Source organism: Micropterus dolomieu, linkage group LG11 (assembly GCF_021292245.1).
Source record: "Micropterus dolomieu isolate WLL.071019.BEF.003 ecotype Adirondacks linkage group LG11, ASM2129224v1, whole genome shotgun sequence".
Lineage (NCBI taxonomy): Eukaryota > Metazoa > Chordata > Actinopteri > Centrarchiformes > Centrarchidae > Micropterus > Micropterus dolomieu.
The window spans coordinates 4,710,051-4,733,380 of record NC_060160.1 but is presented as its reverse complement, the minus strand read 5'-3'; the positions used below and the strand labels follow the sequence as shown (position 1 = coordinate 4,733,380).

The 23,330-nt window shown below is 41.3% G+C and overlaps 1 protein-coding gene across 5 annotated transcripts in view; it reads left to right on the top strand.

The window, feature by feature from the left end:
• The first annotated feature begins 21,709 nt into the window (after window positions 1–21,709).
• fgfr3 (fibroblast growth factor receptor 3) overlaps window positions 21,710–23,330 on the top strand; it is a 76,131-nt gene continuing 74,510 nt past the window's right edge. For all 5 annotated transcript variants that reach the window (XM_046062421.1, XM_046062420.1, XM_046062419.1 and 2 more), the window contains exon 1: window positions 21,710–22,129. The gene's annotated coding sequence lies outside the window, so the exon portion shown is untranslated. The remainder of the gene's footprint in view (window positions 22,130–23,330) is intronic.

Below are 23,330 nucleotides of genomic sequence, written 5' to 3'. Positions count from 1 at the left end.
AGCTGTTTACCTAACAGCTACCAGTGCCATTTTAAAAAAATTTGCTCTATCCCAAAATCATCTGCACATATTTTTTTTGTGGGGGGTAGGGAATCATTCCCTGAATTATCATCACCATTATTTAATCACTGAAGTACAGATAATCCCGAGATAAGAAGTGTAATTGTTTTTTTAAAAAGCGGTTTCATTTACAATGCTCCATTTATTTGCTGTAATTTGGTTCATTTTGTGCCATCAGTAATATTGGGAGACTGACATGACATATGAAGATGCCCCAGGCAAAGAGGAGAGAGTCCTGTTGCCCCTTATTTAGTCACTTCTCAACATTACAGTTTTTCTCTATTGCTTAAACACATTTCTTGAAATTATGACTTTTTTTCTCAAAACTCTAAACACAAATCTTCTCAACCAATTCCCCAAACATCCTATTTTCAGGTCAAAATGAAGCTTTCAATTCAAAACCATTCAATATTGCTGAAAAAAACAAACTTTGCCCTCAGACATTGACACACAAGCCGTCAGTAACACACACACACACTACATCACAGTCTTACACACTGGTGAGATAAATTCCAAACAATACTACAAAAACTGGTTAATAGTAATGTTGCTTGTGATTCTCACAAGATGAACACAACAAAAGAAATAACAAATTTGAACATTTGCACATTTTTACACACAACACACCAAACAACTAATTATTCTGCTCCAGCATCCTGTCTTTGGTCTGGGACAGGCCAGAGATTCTTGTTCTCCACCTCTTCCTCCTGCCTACTCCGCCCTGCTCCTGCTCCGCCTCCTCCAACTCCTCATCTTCCTCTGACTGAACAATTTTAAATGTTAGTGCTTTCTCAATGACCACATGGTGTAGGCAATGAGAAATGAAGGCATTTGTGTGTAGAGAAATGGGCTCTTTTGGAAAATGGAGTTATGGTTTGTAAATTTTAGTTCAATATCCTGGTTAGTGTTTAAGCAATTGAGAAAACTGTAAAGTGAAGTTGTGAAGTTTTTGACCACTAGTGGCACTAAAGAGCAATCCCCTGACAACATGAAGGCTCGTGCAGACTATAAGACTTTCAGCGTTGGCCAATGGCCGTGCTGTTCAGACTACACAACTTGCAGTCTTGTGACGGGAGTCTTGAAGTCGTCGTGACGTTCACACTACGTAACTGATCGGTGACAAGGGTCACACACTACGCGAGCTGACAGCAGCTGCGTCACCCGACGCTGGTCTCCAAACCACGCCTATTGATCACTGATTTACCCCCGATCACAGCCCGATGGTCATCGAGCTTACTGACCGGCAAATCAGGCTTAAAGGTATTATGCTTTTTGCCTTTTTCCCTCTTTATTGAGTTATATACTTTTTTCTGCATGTAATAGGTTTGTAAAGTGAAAAAGTCCAAAGTCCAGCCCAAAGGGAGTTCCCATATCCCACAGAAAACTCTGCTCTGAACTGCCTGAAAACCGCTCCTTTGTAGTCCAGCAGCTTTTCCTTCATCCCTGTGATGTGAAATGCGCATCATAACGCTCGCCAAGCGGCTAGTCCAACACACACACACAAAAACACCAGTGGAAAAACACTGAGCTGCAGCACACACCTCTCCCTTCCAAATACTATTCAATGGACATAAAGTTGTTACTGTGATGCAGAGACAGAGCTAAAAAGCTTAAAGCTGTCAGGGTTTGTGTGGTGAGGCAGGTTGGTGGACTGAGCAGAGTTGGTAGGGTACAAAAAGGTTTATTTAACATAACAACAAAAGGTGAGCACACTTACTGGCAGAGTGGCTGATTAACAGAGTCCAAAAAACAAGGTAATCCAAACAGAACAGAAACAGATACTAGACACAGAGCAATAGACAGGACAGAACACATGTAACAAAATACCAGACAAGAATCTAACTTCAATAAAAAACAATAACAGAACCCCATGTAAACAGACAAACACTGACCAACTATAACCCAGGGATCATAACAGACAAAACCTAAACGAGAACACAGGACTAGAACACAGAGTACTGAGCAGACTAAACCAAAATGATGCAGAGAAAGAACTAGAAGAAAATACTACAACATGAACTAAGGCACAGGACTAGGAACAAAGACATGAAACAAAAACCCAGACTCCCCAACAAGACACACAGACAGGACTGAAACCCAGACCAAGAACCAAAATTAAAACTCAGAGAAGGCATGGAAAAATAATATAATCCAGACAAGCTCATTACAGGATTGTGACAAAAGCTTAAAACTTTATGGATGAAAAATACTTTTGTTACAGATTAATAACTCACCACTCTGAAACTCTTGCTCCAGTCCATGTCGCCAAGCTGGTCGGCAACATGTACAACTGTACCGAAGCCGTGTTTTCCGTATAGACTGTAGGTTTACCGGCTTCTCACTGACCCGCCCTTCTCGGCTTCTGATTGGCTAGTAGTCCTTAACAAGGAACTGCGCATGTGCAACTCCCCACAAAGATCATTTAGAGACAAAATGTATCACTCCATAGCTAAAGTAAAAGGTTCAACACAGGGTGAAAAGAGGAGCTGCAGCAATGTGCAGTATGACAAAAAATATGGTGTTTGTTGAAAATTAAACCAAAGCTGTTCTGTAACAAACCCTAAATAGGATTTTGAATCTGAAAGTGAGCATAATACCACCTCTTTAAAATCATGTAGTGTGAACTACGCTTTAGGTGCGTTTGACTTCTTGTGGCGCTGCGCAGCGCTGACTTAACGTGATGCATGCTGGACTTAAAATAAGGCACGTTGCAAAACATCACTTTGCGGGAGCAAGGTGGCTGCAGGCACCGAGTCCAGCGGCCACAGTTGCTTTTCTGCAGCTGCACAAAGTTGCAACCTCAAGCTGGTAATGTGTCTGACTTGACGGTGCCGTTTTTATACCCCGCCAGTGCAGTCGTCTGCAGCTCACGTTAGACTATCAAGCCCGCGAAAGTCAGCCGCACTCATCTCTAACTATTGTTTGTATCATGTGTACTTTTCTGATAACTGCAGAGGGTGTTATTAGTAGTAATACTCCATAAATGGCAGCAGTGCACCATAAACAGGAAGAAGAAGAAGACCGCAAGCTCATGTAAACAATGCAGATTTTAAAATGTAGAAAAAAAGACAATGCAGTTAATTTACGAGGTATAAAATAAAGGCTTTTAAGTTCATAAGGAAACATACAACACATCTCAATGAAAAGTAAAAAACAGTGTATGTTTACAATAAAAACTCCATGATGAACTGACATTAGTTTGTCATTCTCAGCATCATTTGGTTTATTAATTGTATTAATCATTGGTTTATCCTGGTTGGTATAACCTGGTTTGGCAGGATTTGCAAATGTGGAAAGATGTCCAGCATCATTTTGCATTAAAACATTAAAAGTTAAAAGTCTGAAAGACCAGAGTTATGGCTTGTACTTAAGGTGCAGTTGTTACTCATATGCCGAGTCTGCACAAGCAGTACCAAAAAATCAGAAAGAACATAAGAACATATAGAAATCACAAATAAATAGCACTTCCTGGCAATTCTCTTCAGATAGACTCCACTGGTATGGTAATCAATATCATTCTCACTTTTCTTTTCTAACCAAAACTGTTTTTTGACAGACTGATGAATGTACGATGATTTCAAAGAGTGGGACCTATCATCACATCCAATACACTAATGTTTTCTGTGAAATACAACCACTGTTGGATGCGTTTCTCTCCTGACCTCTTAGGCCACATGATTACTGAGCTCCTGTGCTGATCAATACAGATCAATACTCAATATCTCCTCTGCCTGTTTTGGCTTGAGGAGAGGACACTCACAAAGGAAACTTGGATAAGAATTATTGCCTCAAGAAAGGGATCAGCAAAAACTATAGAATGAAGATGTTTTAAACAAGTTGATGACGATACATTGGGAAGGAAAATATAATTTAATTATGAAACTGGCAGCTCTAATTGTAATTAATTAATTATTTACCTTTACAAAGTATTAGTTCTTATTTGGTTAGACATGACAAAAATGCAGTCTTTACGTTGTGTTTTGAATGCAAAACAAACGGATAAATTTTTCAGCTCTCTGTTTGTCCATTTATGGTTTTGTGTCTTGCTTTTTTATTCACTAGCTAACTTCACCTTGTTTCTAAAGCTGTAATGCCTTGTGCTGACTACACGATTTTCAGCGTCGGCCTGATCGCCTTGCCGTTCACGCTACACAACTTGCCGTCTTGTGACGGGAGTCTTGAAGTCGTTGTGGCGTTCACACTACGTGACTGGTCGGTAACAGGGAGTCACACACTACACAAGCTGACATCGGCTCTGTCACCTGACGCTGGTCTCCAAACCACGTTTTGTCAAGTAAACACACATGAAATGTGAAACGGGAAATGACGCAAACCTACATATAAAACAGCTGTTGTTTGTTATCATAAAGATACCCATTATAAAGACAAAAAATATGGGTGAAAGAATGGATTAGCAGACTCAGGTAGCAGGGATTGTCTGAGCCACAGAGAGAGCTGGAGGTGAGTAAAAAGTGTTTTGTGGTGAAAAAGTAGCTGCCTGCTCTGCCAGCTGCCTGCTCTCATTGGCATGCTAGATATCTGGCTGGCGTCGGCTATGTGTCAGAAATGTGTCGAAGAGCCGTTTTGATGCGTAGAGTAGTTCACACATAACGACTGGCGACTGGCAACCGCCGATCGACTGCTGATTTACTCCCGATCACAGCCTGAAGGTCCTTGAGCTCACCGAGCAGCAAATCGGGCTAAAAATCATGTAGCCTAATGTGAACACAGTAATGGGCCTGTATTGTAGAGTTTGACTGTGAATTTGTCATCATCTGAATGAAGAAAAATGACAAACACTGACTAAAACAGCCTACAGCGTTGCCACCTTCTTCTCATTTTGTCTTCAAACTCCTCCAGAGCTTCATCACGTGCATGCTGCAGATGTGACTACACAAATATTGTAAAGAACCACCGGGGGAAATTTGGGGGTTTGAACTCTCTAAAGCAAGAGACATGCACAAACTCAGCTGCACTGCGGTTTTAAAAGAGAAGTTTCTAATTTACAACTTGCTCCTCCTCATTGTTTCAGACGATGTCTTGTCGAGGGTTCTTCTCCGCTACGCCTGTTTTATCTGCTGGCCTTGGACTGATAACAAACCTCCCTCTTTAAAACACTCCACATACCACCCTCACATAAACACACACACTTGGTTTCACTTGTGCACACAGCATGACACACGAGCACCAAAACACCCACATGAAATTCATGCATGCATCATATTGAGCAAGAAGCACATGCATATATACATACGTACATGCTCGCGCACACACACCCATACACACTTTCTATCTCTTTCTCGTACATGTGCGCGCGTGCACACACACACACACCACTTACTCACTTGCAGGGAGGGAGGAGTCAGCGCTATAAGACTAGTAATTTTTGTTTTGCCAACAAAGACTGGCTAATCCTGCAGAGGGCTTTGTCACAGCTGCTATTGTGTGTTTGTGTGGTATGTGTAAGTGAGAGAAAGAGAAAGAGAGTGGGGGAGAGAGACAAAGGTTGAAAGAAAATGTGAGGGAGAGAGAAAGCGAAAACACAAGGAAAAGAGTATGAGAAAGAAAGAGAAAACTGAGCTTGATTGCTGTTGAGTCTTTTTTAATCTATCTGTGAGTGTGTGTGTGTCACTCTTTGTCCCAGCTGTGTGTGCATATCTATGGGGGTTGGGTGTGTTTATTCGTCGCCTATCCCTCCTGGAGTTTTCGGCATGACAGAGCTCATTTCAGCCCATCTCCTTCTCTTCCCATGGCCACTCCTCCTCGGCCGGGCTCAGACCTCTGCTCCTCAGGCGGCCCGTGGTGCAGAAGGGTCGCGGAGGTCACAGGAGGGGAGGGCCGCAACGCTTGTTGGAGTCGTTTAGCTTAAGACGGAGATGATCCCTCTGATATCTGCCAGGGGGCCTCAGCCGAGTCGAAATAAAGTCACCAATGTGTGACAGGTGGAAAGAGAGCAAGCTAATAGCTTTGGAGCGGTGAGGTGCTTCAATCCTCCACCCTCCCCCCCATCCTGTCCCATTCACAGACTAAAAGAAACCACTAAATCAGACTTACCTAGAGAGGCAACCCAGCAGGAGGCTAATCAGAATTAGGCAAATTCATCAGCTGTCACAAAGTGTCTCTAAAGGGGAAAGCGAAGGTATCACAGGGATCATTTGCGTTTTATTCTCAGTTCCAGAAAATGTTATTGTGTCAGATCTTTTTGTTAGAATTTGCTGATGGGCCTTGTTGTTTGATCCAGTGGCCTCAGGGAAGCAACTGACATGAAGTCTGCACATTTTACTCTTTTCAGCGTGCTCTGCAGTGGAGAGGTGCTGAGCTGCTCTTGGCAAATTCCCTCCGTCTGGGAGCAGAGATCATAATCTGCATGTGGAGTTCAGTGTTTTTGCGCTGATACCATGTGACAGAGCATGCTGGTGCAGCTGTGGGCATTTGCAAGCAAACAGATGTGCAAAATACAATTTCAACACTGTAGCACATTTACAAACTGGGGATAGATAACAGTTGTGTTTATCACTTAGCTGTGATGTAGCAATGAATGGAATTGTTGGTAGACTATGACCAATCAATCAGCCCTCTGTTGCTTTGCATGTCACTGTTCTAAACATGGTCTACTTGTTAAAAACGTTGCATGATATGTCTTTTGTTTCTTGTTTGATTCTTACTTTTTTTCTTGCTTACTTATTTGAATTTTTACATTTTACAGTAGACAGATTTTATATATCTATTTCAAGGTATATAAAATAAATTTTGAATAAAAGACAAGGTAAAAATGAAATTAAACAAATATATTAAATAAATTATTAAAAACATAAGAATATAGAACCCTGGTGTTAAAAACTTCACGAGAACATCAACTGGACTATAATGCAGGAAAATGTTTTTGTACTTTGATAAAATACATGCTTACATACTTAAACTAGACTTGAACTGACCTATCTGTTACCTATTTAATAAGCTGAGCTATGAAGACTTTTTGAGTTAGATCAGCTCTCACACAGATAATAAATAGAAATGCAGTTCAAATGAGAACAAAACCTATAAAAGTGGATACATGCAAACAGTGTTGGGGGTAACACGTTACAAAGTAACGCATTACTGTAATCATATTACTTTTGTCTGTAACGCAGTAATGGAACGCATTACTGTTGATAACTTCAGCAATCACATTACAGTTACTAATAACAAAATCATCACGTTACTTGCAAACTGGTTCAAATGTCCCTTTTCGTGCGCGTTTGTGTAACACTTTTCCAACCTAACTTTTGACTTTAGTGCCAGTTCATGAGGACACAGAAATGGCTGACAAAAATGTCTTTCCCCAGGTGGAGGTATTAATTCATATTGTTTCGCGAAAGGACAGCGATACCCTCTAGTGCTCCTGTGGCGAGGCTCTTTAGCCTGGGCAGTCTTGTGCTGACTCTGAGAAGGAACAGGTTGTCCGACAAACAATTTGAGAGACTCCTGCTCATCAGGTATAACTACTCTTTGATAAGCATGTCCAGTAAGAGGGAAAAATCTACTTGAAAGTTCAGCTAGTGAGCTACAGTATGTTTGTTGTGTAGGTTCAGTCTGTTAAATGCACAGTTCAAATTACATTACGTTTGATATGTTTTTCCTTTGAAGTCTCAGCATCATTTTGATGACGGCCAGTGTCTTATTTTTTTATTGATATTATTTTCAACAAATTAATATTTGCAATAGATGGTTGGAAGGACAACCTATTTTATCATTTATTTTTGCATTATAGTACTGTACTCTAGCCTTGTTCTTGTCTTGACAAATGTTGGGCTGATGTTCACAACTTTGTTGTCAGCTTTGTAGTATTAAAGAGCATAAAAGAGAGACCCTGTATATGTCTTCATTATAATAAGGATTTGTGTTGATCTGAGCATACATGAGGTGTAACTTTATATTGTTATTGTGCATCACAGATGATATTTCGCAGCAATCCAAAAGTAGTGTAACTAGTTACTTTCAGCAGAAAGTAATCTAGTAAAGTAAGGCATTACTTAAAAAAAACTAACTAGTAATGTGTAATACATTACCTTTTTTGAGTAACCACCCCAACACTGCATGCAAATAACAACTGAAAGGAGGTCTGCATGAAAACCACTCAACCACGAAAAACAAAATTCTCTAAACTAAAAAAAAAAAGACAGAAAATGAAAACTACAAAAAGCACTTGCTACACTCTGTGTAAATACCTCACCGACAGGAACATTTACTATCAGTTGTGTAACATCTTATAAGGACAGCTTGTCTCATCGTAAAGCTATGCCTCCTCCTGCAACACACATCCAGCTCATGTCAGGTATTTCTCTGCCTTTATGTGACAGAGCGGGGCCAGCTGAAGTGAAGTGATGACTGATAAATGCTGTGACATACCTGCAGTCTGCCAACAACACTCCCTCACAGGTCTGTTCACTACTGAGGACAGAAACGTTGGTAGAACCACCTTCCAGCACTTCTCTTCTATATGTTAAGACAGGGCTTTATAGTTTTTATGCACACACAAGGCTTTGCTTTTGTTTACAAATCAGTTATAGAATAAGATCAGTAACATCCTGCATCTGTTTGAACAGAATGCCAATAAATCTTGGACAAAGTCACTCACTTACTGAATGAGACTACAACAGTCTTGTAAAATGTTATAAAACAGATTACATATTGTGGATTCAAATCATGCAATTAAAGCCAATGGCATAAATAAAAAATAAAGTAATAATGTCACAGTTTGTCAGATAAGTTTAGACCGTATAGGACATTTCCCCAATATGATTTTATGTGTTATGTAGGCAACTGTTTCTGTCCAATGAAATGGGACAAGTTTGCAAATTGTGTTTTGCGGGTGACATAATATGTAGGTGTCTTTTCACCTGCAATTTCCACACTCTGCTTTATGGATAGACTACACTAAATCTTTGTTGTGGTAAAGCGCATTATAATTGTGGAGCCAAGGTCTGGCCATAGCCTCTGTAGACTGTAGATAGAAAACCTTTTATTTTGTGCAGGACATATTTTACAATTAAGAAGTGGCACAAGATGTTTGTATAAGCACAATACTGACTGAATACTTTTAGCTCAATTCTCTAAAAGGTCCGACTTTCTTTTGCATTTTAAGAAGATTTTCTTCTGGATTGTTTAACTTGGGTTCAGTAAACAGTGATGAAGAAGGTCAAGTATATTGAAAAAACAAACATACGCTACATATTTAGTCACAATTTATTGTTTCATTCTGTGTTTAAACAAGAACAAAACACTTTATGTACACCTGTTTGGACAGCGACAAAGTAACAAAACCTTGCATCACTTCACAGTAGATGATATAACATCTATTTTAAGTGGCAGATTGTAAATCAAATCAAGTCAGTCATCGTTGTGCTCTGTGTGCTGCTTTCACCCGGGCTTTACGAACAGGTCTGACTGGCCGTGTAAGTCTCTCCTCCTCCCACGCTGCAGCGCTTGCAATCCAGCGGACGAGCCCGGCAGTTCTGTGCAGGGAAATTAGAAACCCAGGGCAGAGATCCGCCTCTCCGCCCTCCCACACAGTTATTAACACAGCTAGGCACTGCAGAGACAGAAAACAGAGGAAAAGTATCTCACTCATGTCAGATGAAGACAACGTATTCTCTAATGTGTTCATGTGATAAGAACTGGCAGTAGTTGAAAGGGCACCACACTGCAACACAACTGAATCATGGAAGAAAGCGGCATCATTGTATTTGCCAATATGCAGTATCATTTTCATTTTTAATCCTTCTTACATCACCACACACAAACCCCGCCCATCCCCCACCTGTTCAATCACCTCTGCATTTACACTTCTGTAGCTGTGTCAGCGTGTTAGCACTGACCTGCACACACACACCCCCACACAGACACACTAGTGCATATTCTCCTGCTCTGTGAAACCCATCTCCTCTCTTGGCTGTGATTTTCTTTCAAGCCCCTTGTGGCAGTGGCTTTTTGATGTTGGTAAGAAACTGAGGGAGTGGTTATGAAAAAAATAGCAGGCTAAATATAGCCTTTGGATAAGAAGCGGGCAGAAAATAGCCTCTCATCTGTCTTTGTAGCAGGCCTTTCTTTGCTCTCGTCTTCTTTGACAGATAGAGCAAAAGGAAATATTGAGCTGAAAACATGCATGATATTTAATTATTAGTACACGCTGAGATAGGGATTAGGTCAGATGGAGTTGGACAGAATTTCTGATGGTTTATCCTTTGAGGAAAAATGCCCAGAAAGATGTTTGGGTGAGTTTGAAGCAGTTGTACAGGTTTTTTCAAGTGACAGTACAGGAATACCTGCTCTTACATTTGCATACTTCTTTGATGGTTGTGAAGAACATTACCTGCCTCTAGCAACCGTTACGGCAGCTTCAGTGTCAGTTGAAAATGACATCAGCTCCCCATCCCAAACAAGAATCGGCTGACAGAATATATCACACTGAATTAATGAAATGAAACAAATTAGCAATGCAGTCTGATCAGGCGGATGAAGTTCCCTAAGTAGATGACAAGAAGAGCTATATTTGACCAAAAGTGTGTTAGGAATTTTAATGTAATTGGTGAAAAAAAACGTCCATGGTCAAATATACACAATGCTCTGTGAGTAATTGGAGTTACCACTTATTCTCTGTGAATAAAACTGTAATCTGATTTGTTTTTTGGGCAAATGCTGTCTTCAGCCTTCTTTGTGTTTTGAAAAAGTGGGAATATCAGTGGAATCTGCACAGTTTTTGGATGTGTTTGCAGCTCAAATATAAGGTTTTCTTTGGTAAATTTTGATACATGAATTGTAAAATCATAACCCTATACAATTACATCCTTCTATACAAATGCAGAGTATTTAACAGAGACTACGGTGTGCCCTGCCTGGTTGTTACATTACAGAATAGTAGTTGGCAGATCTTTGAAGACACAAGCTGTTTCTGCAATGGATTCTGGTCTATTTTGGCATCAATTTCCACACTGTTGGTGTGGAAATGGTTTCTGTGCTTCTTCCACCATGGAGTCCTCCTATTATTGCTAAACGTTGGTGTGAAATTGCAGCTAAAGAATGAATCTCCTACTCTTTGACACTGAGGGACTGATACCAAACCTGACGATTACCATTTTTCTCCAAGCTTGATTGTAGCTGCATGCAAAATATGTGACCACGACATAAAGTCAATTATGTGTTTCCCAACTCTTTTTAACCACAGTAGGCTTCCAGTCAAATTCATTTTTCTCCTTAAAGCCACTTTCCTGTAGCTTATCTTCATCACCTTAGGGCCTCCACCTCTCTGCCCCACTTCTCTGTCACTGTTTCAGCAGTAGCCTCAGGTGAACACACTACCCAGATGCCTGTGTGTCATTACCAATGAAGCGCGGATGTAGTGTGATCAGAGCGCCGGCAAGATAAAACTCAGACACTTTGATAATGTGAGACTGTGGCTCTGAGAGGAACAGCTGACCCAGTAAGAAGAGGAGAGACAGCTGAGTTTATGTAACCTCAACAGAAGAGCTTGTATACTGTTTTGGCTCTGTGCCTGCTCACCGCTGTGTTCAATGTATGTTTGTATAGTGAAATGTATAGTCTGCTGTCTGCTGTGTGTCTTGGACTGTCCTCTGGAACTGAGCATGAAGTCCTGCTGTCCCCCCCAACAGTGATGGAAGAAAAACTCAAATTAGTCACATCAGTAAAAGAACTGACACAGTGGAAAAAATACTAGCACAAGTTATAAAATGTACTCCCATATCCGTAAGAAAATAGAAAGGAAACAAGGAAGGACAGAAGAAAATAAAGGACAGGAGGATATACTGAAGGAAGGAAATAAGTAAAAATACACAGACAGTTGGAAGAATAGAGGGAAAGAAATCAGGAGAGAAGAGAGGAATGGGAAGGGAGAGAAGGGAAGGAAGGATGGAAGTAAAGAAAGAGAGAGGATAACATCGGTGGCCCTGAAGTGCAAACCACAACAGCAAATCGCTACAACACGACTGCAATTCGTGTTGTGGCGATTTGCAGTTGTGTTGTGGTGATTTGCTGTCGTGTTGTAGCGATTTGCTGTCGTGTTGCAGCGATTTGCTGTCGTGTTGTAGCGATTTGCAGTTGTGTTGTGGTGATTTGCAGTTGTGTTGTGGTGATTTGCTGTCGTGTTGTAGCGAATTGCTGTCGTGTTGTAGCAATTTCCTGTCGTGTTGTAACGAATTGCTGTCGTGTTGTGGTGATTTCCTGTCGTGTTGTAACGAATTGCTGTCGTGTTGTGGTGATTTGCTGTCGTGTTGTAGCGAATTGCCAGCCTCTTCTCATCTCAGGGTGTCATATACCAACGATTTGAGAAAGAGTGACAAAGCATAGACGCTAAAGGGTACCTTTGGCGTCTGTGTGAGATGCACCGTCTCTATGAGACGCTCTGGGGCATCCCGTACAGACCGGATGTGCTAGTTAGCTAGCGGTACCACAACCATCAGAAATGTTAGTACCTAAACCTAAGTCACTGACTTTATGCATGTCAACAGCTGCAAATTGCTTTTTTTGCAAATTGTGCGAATTGCTGTTGTAGTTTGCACTTCAGGGCCACCGTATATAACAGAAGGAAAGAAAGAAAGTAAGAAAGAAAGGTAATAAGCTTGTTTCAGAGTTCCATCCATCGTCAACCGCTTATCCTGCGTATAGGGTTGCGGGGGTCTGGAGCCAATCCCAGCTTACATCGGGCGAAAGGCGGGGAACACCCTGGACAGATCGCCAGTCCATCGCAGGGCCTGTTTCAGAGTTCAGTTAGTTTAACTCACATTAGTTCTATTGCACTGGGATCTATTTTGTGTGAGTGGTAAGAAAGAAAAAAACACAGCTACATTCAATACAGATCAGTGTCTCCAACATCTCCACCTTGATTTAATAAAGTTCAATAAAGCTTTTTTTCTTTTCACACTGTCTGGCTGGCAGCGAGGCACTCCGCCAACTCTTCCAGTCACCCTACAGCTGATACACAGCAGGCTGAGGTTCACATTTTTCTAGATATTTTTTTTCCACCCTGTGTTGCTTGCCAAGCACTCGCAGCTGCCTATTTAACCAAGATATCACTTGACGTTCAGGTCTAACGATTAGATAACGTTGCTTTGTTTGATCAGCCTGAAGTGTTTAAGCCTGTGCTGGAAAAAAAGAAAAGCTTCATGGGAAGAGAAAACTACTCAAAATGTTGCTTCAATTATCTTTTTTTTTTTGCTGCCATGCAAAATCAAGCAGAATCTCATGCTCCATCTCAAAGCCAGTCATTTAGTTTGCTCTCTGGCCTCACAAGGAGACTTTCCTCTTGATTTTATTTAAGAGTTTTGTTTAAAAAATAAAAGTATATGTGTGGCATAATGCTTCAGTTGTTTATCCCCTGTAAACAGCAGATTTTCAGCAGAAAAAGGCTGATTGGTAGAAAATAAGAACACTGCTATTTGACTCTTGGAGCTTTTTGGGGGGTGAGTGCATACACAAACACAGCTGAGGGCTTGTTTTGTTTGCCCTGTTGACTCTCAGTTTTACACCTCAGCTTATAATCAGAGCAGAAGGGAGGTAAAGCCAAAGCTGGAAATGGAGACGGACAGAGTGTGCAAAGGCCTGGCCGGAGAACAACCAGCCTCTGTGTGCTGGGACAACAGAGACAAGATTTAGCATCTCAGTGCTTTGTGCCAAACTAGCTTTGAGTAGCGGCAAATGATCTACTTGGAGGACCACATCAGTGGGATTTTACTGCATAAGGATGATTCAAATCCTCAAATTCAGATAGTGCAAAGTAAGAGAACATTCACAACCCTGCTTCCTCAGCCCTAACAAGCTCCTACATACAGGGAAAAAGTCACAAAATTCCCTTCAGAAAATCAGTTTGATTTTGCCAAATTTTGCACACCTTGTGAAACACTTTCTATAGCCTATTCTTAGCTGTGAGTGTCTTTTCACAAATTATGATTTGAAATGTACACACCAGCATCAGCAGTTAACTGAAAAAAAACATCCATCCATCATCAACTTTTGATTCCTAACTGTCAGCCACTGTTCCTCGCCTTCCTTACATTAGTTTCAGTTTGTCCTGATATGTTATCGCCACTTGTACTTGATGTGTTTATTGTTTAATATGTAATACTAAAAATGTGTTGGAAAGTGTGCTGTATCTAGAGTAAGCACCTCCACATCTGCTTCAAATGTCCACAAACACCAACAGCCTCCAGTTTGGAGGATTGACCACTGAAATACCACTGAATGATTGTTGGATTTGAGAACAAACATTACACCGTAGTTCCGCCAAATTCACCTAAAGCTGCCTGTCCCTGAGTCCATAAGTGGACTGACTCTAATTTTCTCCAAGGCTTTGGCTCAGTCCCATTTCACCCATTGCCCCTACCACTTGTTTTCGAGTGTACCCCTTGGCCCTTAAGACAGAGTTACAAGGGCCAAGGTTGAATTATTCCCCCTATGAAATGGAACAACCCTTCAGGCACCTGATACATCATCTGTGGTCGACGATGGCTCTGACTTTAACAGAAGCAACAAGTTTTTATAGGATTTCTCCATCACAACAATTGACAACAACTCCAATATGTCATCCTCCGCTGTGCTAATCTCTCTCGTTGTCACAGGTTTGTAGGGTTGAGCAGGTTGGAGGACCCAAATGCAGGACACAAGGCTGACAGGTTCAGTTCAATGATTTATTAAGGCAAACTAAAAGCGAGCACACTTACACATAGGCTGAGTCCAATGTAAATCAAAAATAAACCAAAAACGAACAGAAAATCCAGAACGTGTGTGATCCTTAATCCACAGAACAAACGACGTGCAGGCAGGGTTCAGGCTGGAAACAGGCAGGCATGACAAACAGCAACCACAACACACTGCAATGCACTGCACTACAATGACCGGACAGAGACTGAACAGAAACAGCAAACATTTAACACCAGGGACTAAAGAGCAGGCAGGAGAGACACAGGTTAGAGGAATCAGGACTAACGAGACAGGCAGGCAGAGAGACAGTGGGGGGTGGGAGTGGGGATAGAGAGACAGGCAGGCAACAGACAGAACACATGTTAGAAAATACCATACAAGAATGTAACTTCAGATAATAACAGAAAACCATGTAAACAGACAAACACCGACCAACTATAACCCAGGGATCATAACAAACAAAACCTAAACAAGAACACAGAACTAGAACACAGAGTACTGAGCAGACTAAACTAAAATAATGCAGACAAAGAACTAGAAGTAAATACTAAGACATGAACTAAGGCACAGGACTAGGAACAAAGACATGGAACCAAAACCAAGACTAAATAACAGATACTGAACTGACCAAACAATAAACTCAGAGAACTAAACTCAACAGTACAGATGACAAGACTATAATGCAGATACAAAACCAACCTTAGAATCAAAAACCAAAACCCAGAAACAGAGAAACAAGAATCAAAATACAGCACACAGGGAACTCAGGACAGGATCGTGATACTCATATGGTAACGTTATCACACATCAAGCGATCTAACAAGTCACCAATTAAAAATTTAAAAAAACAGCTTCATCACCAGGTAACTAATGTTACTAGCGAAGCTTGCTAACGAGACAACATGCTACCGACTGAACTAGTGATTTTTTAATGAATTTTTTCATAAAATCACCATATTACATTGAAATTACATTAAACTTAGAATAACGATAGCTAGCGTAAATTACACAAAGAAAATAGTTGTATTCTGGGAACTTTCTCATAGCCCTCCATTTGGAGTGTGCCTCTGAAAAATCTCCGTTTCGAGGGCTATGTTGTCCTACCCCTTCGCCCTACCCCTCTATCGCAACAACAATCAGGACACCCTACCCCTAGATGTGAATGAGCAAAATGGAGGGGTAGGGCCAAGTTGTGAAATGGGATTGAGCCTTAGTCTTTAGGTTTCACTAGCCATAAGTGAAGCATGCAACAGAAGGTTAGGCTCCTGATTGGTAGCTTCTTAGGCCCAAACTTCGCTTTGAGGTAGCAATAAATTATATCAAAAAGCAGTTATTATAAATACCTCAGGTAAAATGTGTCTTGTGTGAATAGAACTAATATCTCACAGTAATTACATACATTCAGTTTCTTCATTGCCACAAGACACACAGTTCCCTCACAGGACCTCAGTCCTACTCTGAGAGTTTTGAGCACAGTGATCCAGTTGTGCCTGAGTGATGTGTTCTTTCAGTCTAAAGACGTATTTCACTCAGGAGTTCAGAGTCAAGCTGTCAAACTGTTTTGCGCCTTCACCAACATCTCTCACTGCGAGGAAAACATGGAGCCACAGTGCGAAAGTGACTCGCAGCTCTGTGGTCTACAAGAGACGTATAATGAGCAACTGTGCCAAACAGACGGACTGGCTCACTACTCAACCCTCTCCTCCAAAAGGCTCCCATTACTGAGGCCATTACACCCAGCAGAGATGGAGAGACAACACAAACAGTGTGCTGGAACCCTGCAGAGTCACAGAAGAACACTCAGCTCACCTTGCATCGTGATTCCAACCCTCTGATCTCATTTCATTTTGAGGTGTGGGTGCTCATTGCAATTTGCAGTTACAAGAAGTCATTGCTCACGCTCTCTCATCCACTGCATCTCTCTGTGTTCTGGGATTATCATTGCATACATCAAATGCTTGTTAGAAATCCCCTACTACAAACAAGCAAAATTTTCTGCAATGTGGAAAGATTTTCTGGTACATACATTGTATAAAGACAACAATGAATTGCCCATTTTACAATCTGTCTATCGCACAAAAATCCTCTAATACCAAATTTTCCACCTGGGCTTCATGTGTACATCACTGCCGATCGAAGCTGGAGCAGATAAATTCCAGTGACTTCTTATTTAACCAGGGAGTGAATGCCAATTGTGCCCTTTCATCCTTAAGACAAAAGACAGAAGACAGATGTTAGCGGGTGTCAGTGTTTGTTTTTTGTCCAGTGTAAAAGGGCCTTTTTAAGCCATTTTATCTGCAAATTAGTTTATTTAGTCTTGTTTTCTAAAAACAAGTTTTAAATAAACTTTCTTGATTCTAGTGCAGCAAGCTCCTGCAACTGTCTGATCAGTACAGGAAAGTTTCAGACAATTAACTTGAATCTCTGCGTTCAGTGGATTCGCTCTCAAACTTTTTGCATACAGTTCACAGTTCATTTGATGGATATCAACTCTCCAGTTTGCGCTGTTGTCCAATTGAGAACGATCTTACTCACTTCTGAAGGTGGTAAAGTCTTCTTACTCAAAACATAAAGGGTCTATCTCTGTAGGGATTCTTTCCACAATGTTGTAGGACACTTAGAATAACAATCTGAGCCTGTCAGTCACAAAAACAAGCACTTTAGTGGACGTACTTGACAGGGCATAATTGCACGGAATGATTACGTTGCAGCATTGTAGCCCTTTTTGCCACGACCAGCTGAGGTGATCTACAGGACCAATTCCAAAAACCTTTAAAAAAAATAACTGATATAACCTTTAAGTGAAACCAACTACGCAAAGCAAACATTTGTCAGAAGAAAATGAATACCAATTTAGTGTTTTTATTTCCCAGACCCCGTGACCCACTGGAGGGTTCCCAACCCCTATGATGGGAACCACTGGTATACAGTATGTTTGTGTGTGACAGCACCAGAGACGAACTGTGACAGTTGTGTAGTGTGTATCTGGGTCAGCAGCACAGAACAGAGAGCAGCATATAGTTGAGTGTGAAGTGGCCTCAGTTGATCAACTCCCTCCCTTTGTGCTTCATGCATCTTTGTCTCGCCAGAATCACTCGTGTTAATGATTAGTCCTGCTGCTTTTGTCCACCTCTCACAGACAAAGCTAGCGCGAGTCAATTGGTTGTTGCCAACACAGGCAATGTGCAACACGCACCAAGCCCAGAGAGACAACAGTCAATGCCAGCGTCTTAGGTTTATCAGTGAAACTATGCATGCTGATAACAACATCCAAATAATATTCTGGGCAGAAGAAGTTTTCACATTTCATGGATGTTTTCCTCTTTGGAACATTGCGGCTTAGTAATAAAACTAAACTCTGAGGCTTTTTTGTTATTGTTTAATTTTTAACTCAATTTTAAATGAAAAGGCCTCACCTTTCATCTCCTGCTGATCTGTTCCCGAGGGAATGAGGAATGTGTGTGTGTGTGTGTGTGTGTGTGTGTGTGTGTGTGTATGTGTGTGTGTGTGTGTGTGTGTGTCTCTACATACATGTGTTTGTGTGTTCATTAGAAGGTAGGGTGTTGCGGGGGTGCGGGGAGGAGTTTTGTTTTTCCTACTAACATGAGCAGTTATGGACAGCAGAGGAGAGAGAGAGAGAGTGTGTGTGTGTGTGTGTGTGTGCGCGCGCGCGTGTGTGTGAAGAGGTCATTTGGTCAGTTTGCCCATCAGTACTCGAGCTGTCTGACTGAGCATTCTCACCATCTGTATGACCTCTCCTCCTGACCGACTGGCTTTTGTTCCCGAGCTTGCCTCCCTCCCACCGGCGTTTCTCACAGAGCGCTTTAGTCCAAAGGGTCACAGAGTCGCCTTCATCATCAGTCTGCCCTCTTCTTCTTCACTTTCACTTTAATGAGAATGGCTTGTTGTTTCTCCGTTTGACTTTCCCATGAGATTGAGCACTGAAGCAACATCACCTGTATGTGTAGTTTATAAAGGAATTTTCCATAACTTTAGAAGAATGACTTCTTGAGCACTTCGGGCTGCATTGTTGAAGGAGCTGTGAGACCAACTGTTTGCACCAGTGATGATGTTAATGCAAACAAGTATATTGTGTTTTATTTTTGTTTATAAAATGTATATCACTTTGTAGAAACTGCTTTTACTTGACATTGAAGAGTCTTTTTCTTTTGGTCTTCGTAAAAAAAAACATTTAATGTACTTAGAGTCAATGCTGTAAAACAATAAAACATGAAAATATCATGAAAAGGGGGGGGCTGTATACTCTTTATAGCTACTGTAAAAATGTTGATCGTAATTATCATTCAGTTTTGAGCCATTTAGTTGATTAAATACCAAATATGTGGAGTAGATGTAGTATGCGACCACAGAACCAGTTTTGAAAATGTTATTAAGGTATAATTAGACTGAAGATACAAAGGGACAAAGGCAAGGATGGAGGAAACAGATTTGTGAAACCTACAGTCACATGCTTTTCAGTTTATATGGTAATGACTGTAATTATAATTTTACATCTGGCAAATACCATACAGGTTAACATCTATGTGGTAAGTACATTGGAAATTTTGTATTTTTCTAAAAATATCTGATATATGGTCGAAGGTCGAAGGAAATGTCTGGCAAGTATTTGGATGCCTCATGTTATCCAAAGTACGTATTTCAAATGACCGAAATCAACATTTCTAAAACTGGGACCTGACTGATGATTAACAGATGAATTGTTTAATCCCATATGGTTCCCAACCACAAGGTTCACAAGATGAATCTTGTAAACATATATGAGGTGTCTCAAGTGGACTTGGCTTCATGTTAAGAACTCACAAATAAAAATGGTTAAAGCACTGATTTAGTCCATGAAAGATCTAGAAATGGAGAAAAATCACAAGTTCAGAGTCCATCGTAATGTACTTGTTTTGTTAACAGTCCCAAATCCAAACAATTTACACTGATATAAACCAAATAAATATATCTACCCGATGATGCTCCTCCTTTTCACGCTATTTATGAGGTGTTGATGTAGATTGTCACAAATCACAGTGAAGAGCCCACCTCCGCTGGGCAAACACAGATGGACGACAGCGGCACACTCCATCCAGCCTCCTCACAGTCACTTTGCAGAGGGCTGCTCTGCTTTATGGTGTCATAAAGTTTCCTTCTCAAAACACAGTTTAGATGACAGTAATTGGCGTGTTGTTTAAAGCACCGTCGAGTGCTATCACCTCTGTCCTGACAACAGTAATTAGCCCAAAGGCTGCAGTATATGGCAGATTAAATGGGTGGTTAATGGTAATTTACTGTTCACTCAGCACACTCTAGGGCAGACTGGTCAAACATTTGTTACAATCTTCTAATGACTGAACAGCAAATCTGCCTTAAAAAATGACATAATTTACACTTTAACAATAATTTGCTATGTAACAATTAACAGTAGTGAAATGGGTTATAGGAATGTCATAGTTACAGTATAGCAATAAAAGAAATGAAGATGTGTAACATTTTTTTCAAAATCAGTAACGGTCAACCAAGCATCAAATAAGATGACAGCAATGCAAGACATTAAATGAGGTTAATTAGCATATTTACGATTGGATAACCTGTACCCAAGAGGACACATTCATGCAGGTCACCGAGTAGAACACACTTTGTCTGTTTGGTACAAAAATAACTTTCATTAGAAATACTGGTCACTTGTTAAGAATATGACAAGTGAATAGTTCAAAAACAGTTCTCATACACCACCACACACAAAAATGATCTCTAATCCCTGACATGTTCCAGGGCCCCTGTGCTGCTCTGGGCCTCCTGATCCCTGCAGAATTTTTTCTCCTAATGCTACTGCTGGAGATAACCAAAAAGACGTGGGTATTTACTGGTCACAAGTAACTATCTCTAGACACTTGCTCAGTGGATAAAATTCAGCAGAGTGACATAATAGCATATTTCTCTTTTTCCCAAAGACAGCCTAGAGCCCCCTCCTTGTCCCCTTGTGGTTCCCAAACCCCACACTGGCCACAAATGACTGTAAAGCATTCAGAAATCATATTTAGGCTCATACAGCAGCTCTGCATTCTGCAATAAGGTCTAGCTTGATTGAGTTTTTCTGAACAAAGTTAAAGGAGAGATGGGAGGCGCTTGCTGCCTCCAGCGGTCCCGGAGGGCAGGCGCGCCGAAATCTGATCTCCCTCCCCCTGCTGCTGCTGTTAGTCCCGGCGGCGCTCAGCCCGGCGGACGCATTCCGAACCGGTGTGGGACTGGAGAGGAAAGCTGCGTAAAGTCGGCAACACACAGGCGCGCGCGCACACACATGTAACACACTATGAAACGCATGTGACGGCTGGGTCTTCAAAATAAAAGTATTTTCTGCAGCCTGTTTTTGTGGCAGAATGTGATATTACATAAGCTACTTATCTTACTTTTCATTTACGCACACAATTGCTGTCATGTTTCTTATTTGGTTCAGAGTTATGGTTGTCATTATCTCTTATCAAATTTTAAAACAGTGGCAAGAAATTGCTTTCAAAAGTTCATAAAATAAGTGATTCAAGTGACAAGAAAACAAGGAAGCAAATTATGTAAGGGTGAATTATGAAAAATAAAAAATATATCGTTAAAAATTAAAGACATTATTGATGTTTTGGTTTTCTTATGTTCTATATTTTAAAATAACTGTTTTAGACGATAAAAAATTTAGAAGATACCAGGCATCATTTTAAGTTGAAAATTGTCAAATCTGGAAAAATGTATTTTGTTTACGACATATTCCACTTCAAATATGTTTAGCATTTGATTAAGCGTTCAGAAAAAGCATTTCATCACTGGGTCGGCGTCTAAGACTTTATTTTGAAGGTGCAAACGGGAACTCCTCCTGTCTCCAAGCTGGTTTCTCTTGACGGCAGCACCGTATAGCTCCTACTTCACAGGCAGCCCGCGGTGGAGAGCCACCAGTCCGAGTTAGTTGACCCGAGGCGACAAAACTCAACGACTGGCATCCGCGCAGGAGAGGAGCGAAGAGCCGCGTTCACTTCACTCCAGTCCTCCTCATCCACACTGCCCCGTGCACGACAGGATGAACGCATTGTGGAGGTTTGGAAATTTTGGACAGCAGCGCGCAGTGGAAAACGGGATTTAGTGGAGAAATTGGCTTTCGCAACGGCGGTGCCCGAGCCGAGGACTCTCGCTGTCAAGTCTTAAGGGGGATTTCTGACTTTTTTCCTCCACTGTTGATAAACTGCTCCGTGAAGCGCGAGGAATTACGGATTTTAAAGTAGTCTTGTGGAGTTTTATGAAGTTTACAGGATAATAACGGCAGTTTCTCTCGTTCTGAAAGCTTGGTGACATCTAAAAGGCTGAGATTTGCTGTCAGAACGGGATACTTTGGGTAAGAAGCTTATTATTAGTAGTATTATTATTTACGAACAACTATTTGCAGCCTCTGAGGCATGAGAGAAAGAAACAGCTTCACTTCCTTGTATATGTAGGTCTGACAGGTAGAGCTCTCCAGTCTCTCAGAGTAGAGTTGTCGTGTTGTACTAGACTATGTGTGAAGCGTGGAGTTGCAGGACAAGCTCCAGCGCCGTGCAGTCGCACAGGTGCCGCAGAAGGAACGGCTCGTGCTTCCCAGGTCTGTGCGCAATCGGCGCACCTTGGCCGGAGTCTGAGGACTCTTTCTGCGCATATTATTGGTTTGGAGAAAGCGCTCATGGCTCTCTGTTTATTAGTTTATTAATGCTGGCTGCATTATATGTGGCGCAAGTAACTGAAATTACGTACGCCGCGAGGCTGAAAATGACTCTCCACCCCCCCTGGAATTGGCAAATGATGGAGCCAAATTCTCATTATGAACGCAGTGACTCGCCTCATTCTGTCCAATTAAGATATTTGCTCTATGGTTTCCAGAAAAAGTCCTGAAATGAGTGAAAATATGTGAAAGCAAGTGGCAGAATTTTAAGAAAGGGCAGATGTATGTATGAAATTACGCACGTTTATCTCTCTATCAGGGTGGGTTGAGGATGCCCATTTGGTTCGTCTAATCTGAGATTGGTTTCCATTCATCATAAATGAAACGTTTCCATGAATAATTTCACTCTCAAAAAGTGAAATATTGACTTTCATCGCCATCCTATGCTCGTTTGGATGAACACGCCTTTTCTTCTCACTGCAACAGTGACGTCTTTTCTAGTTAGGAGCAGAAATATGAATTACACATCAGCCTCTTTCACAGAGTCGCACTCCCTAATGCCTCGGATCATCCCTGAAGTTTCTCCAGAAAGCAGATTTCTCCCTCCCTTTGAATGAACGAACCGTGCGGTTCTCTCCCCTCAGCAGCGGATCAGTCATCCCCTCTTCAAACACATGCGCTGCAATGGGATTCAGATGGTGATTTTGGCCACTCAGCTCAGCTTTGACTCCCACCATGTAAAGTCATCACCGGAGAAAATTACCGGATTATAGCATCGTAGGAGAAGGGGGCTGAAATGAGATTTGGGACTTGTATTGCATTATCCTATTAAATTCTGGAGCCATAAAACAAGCGTGCGCATGATAATAGCTGGGCTAATGCTGCAAATTAATTGTATCTA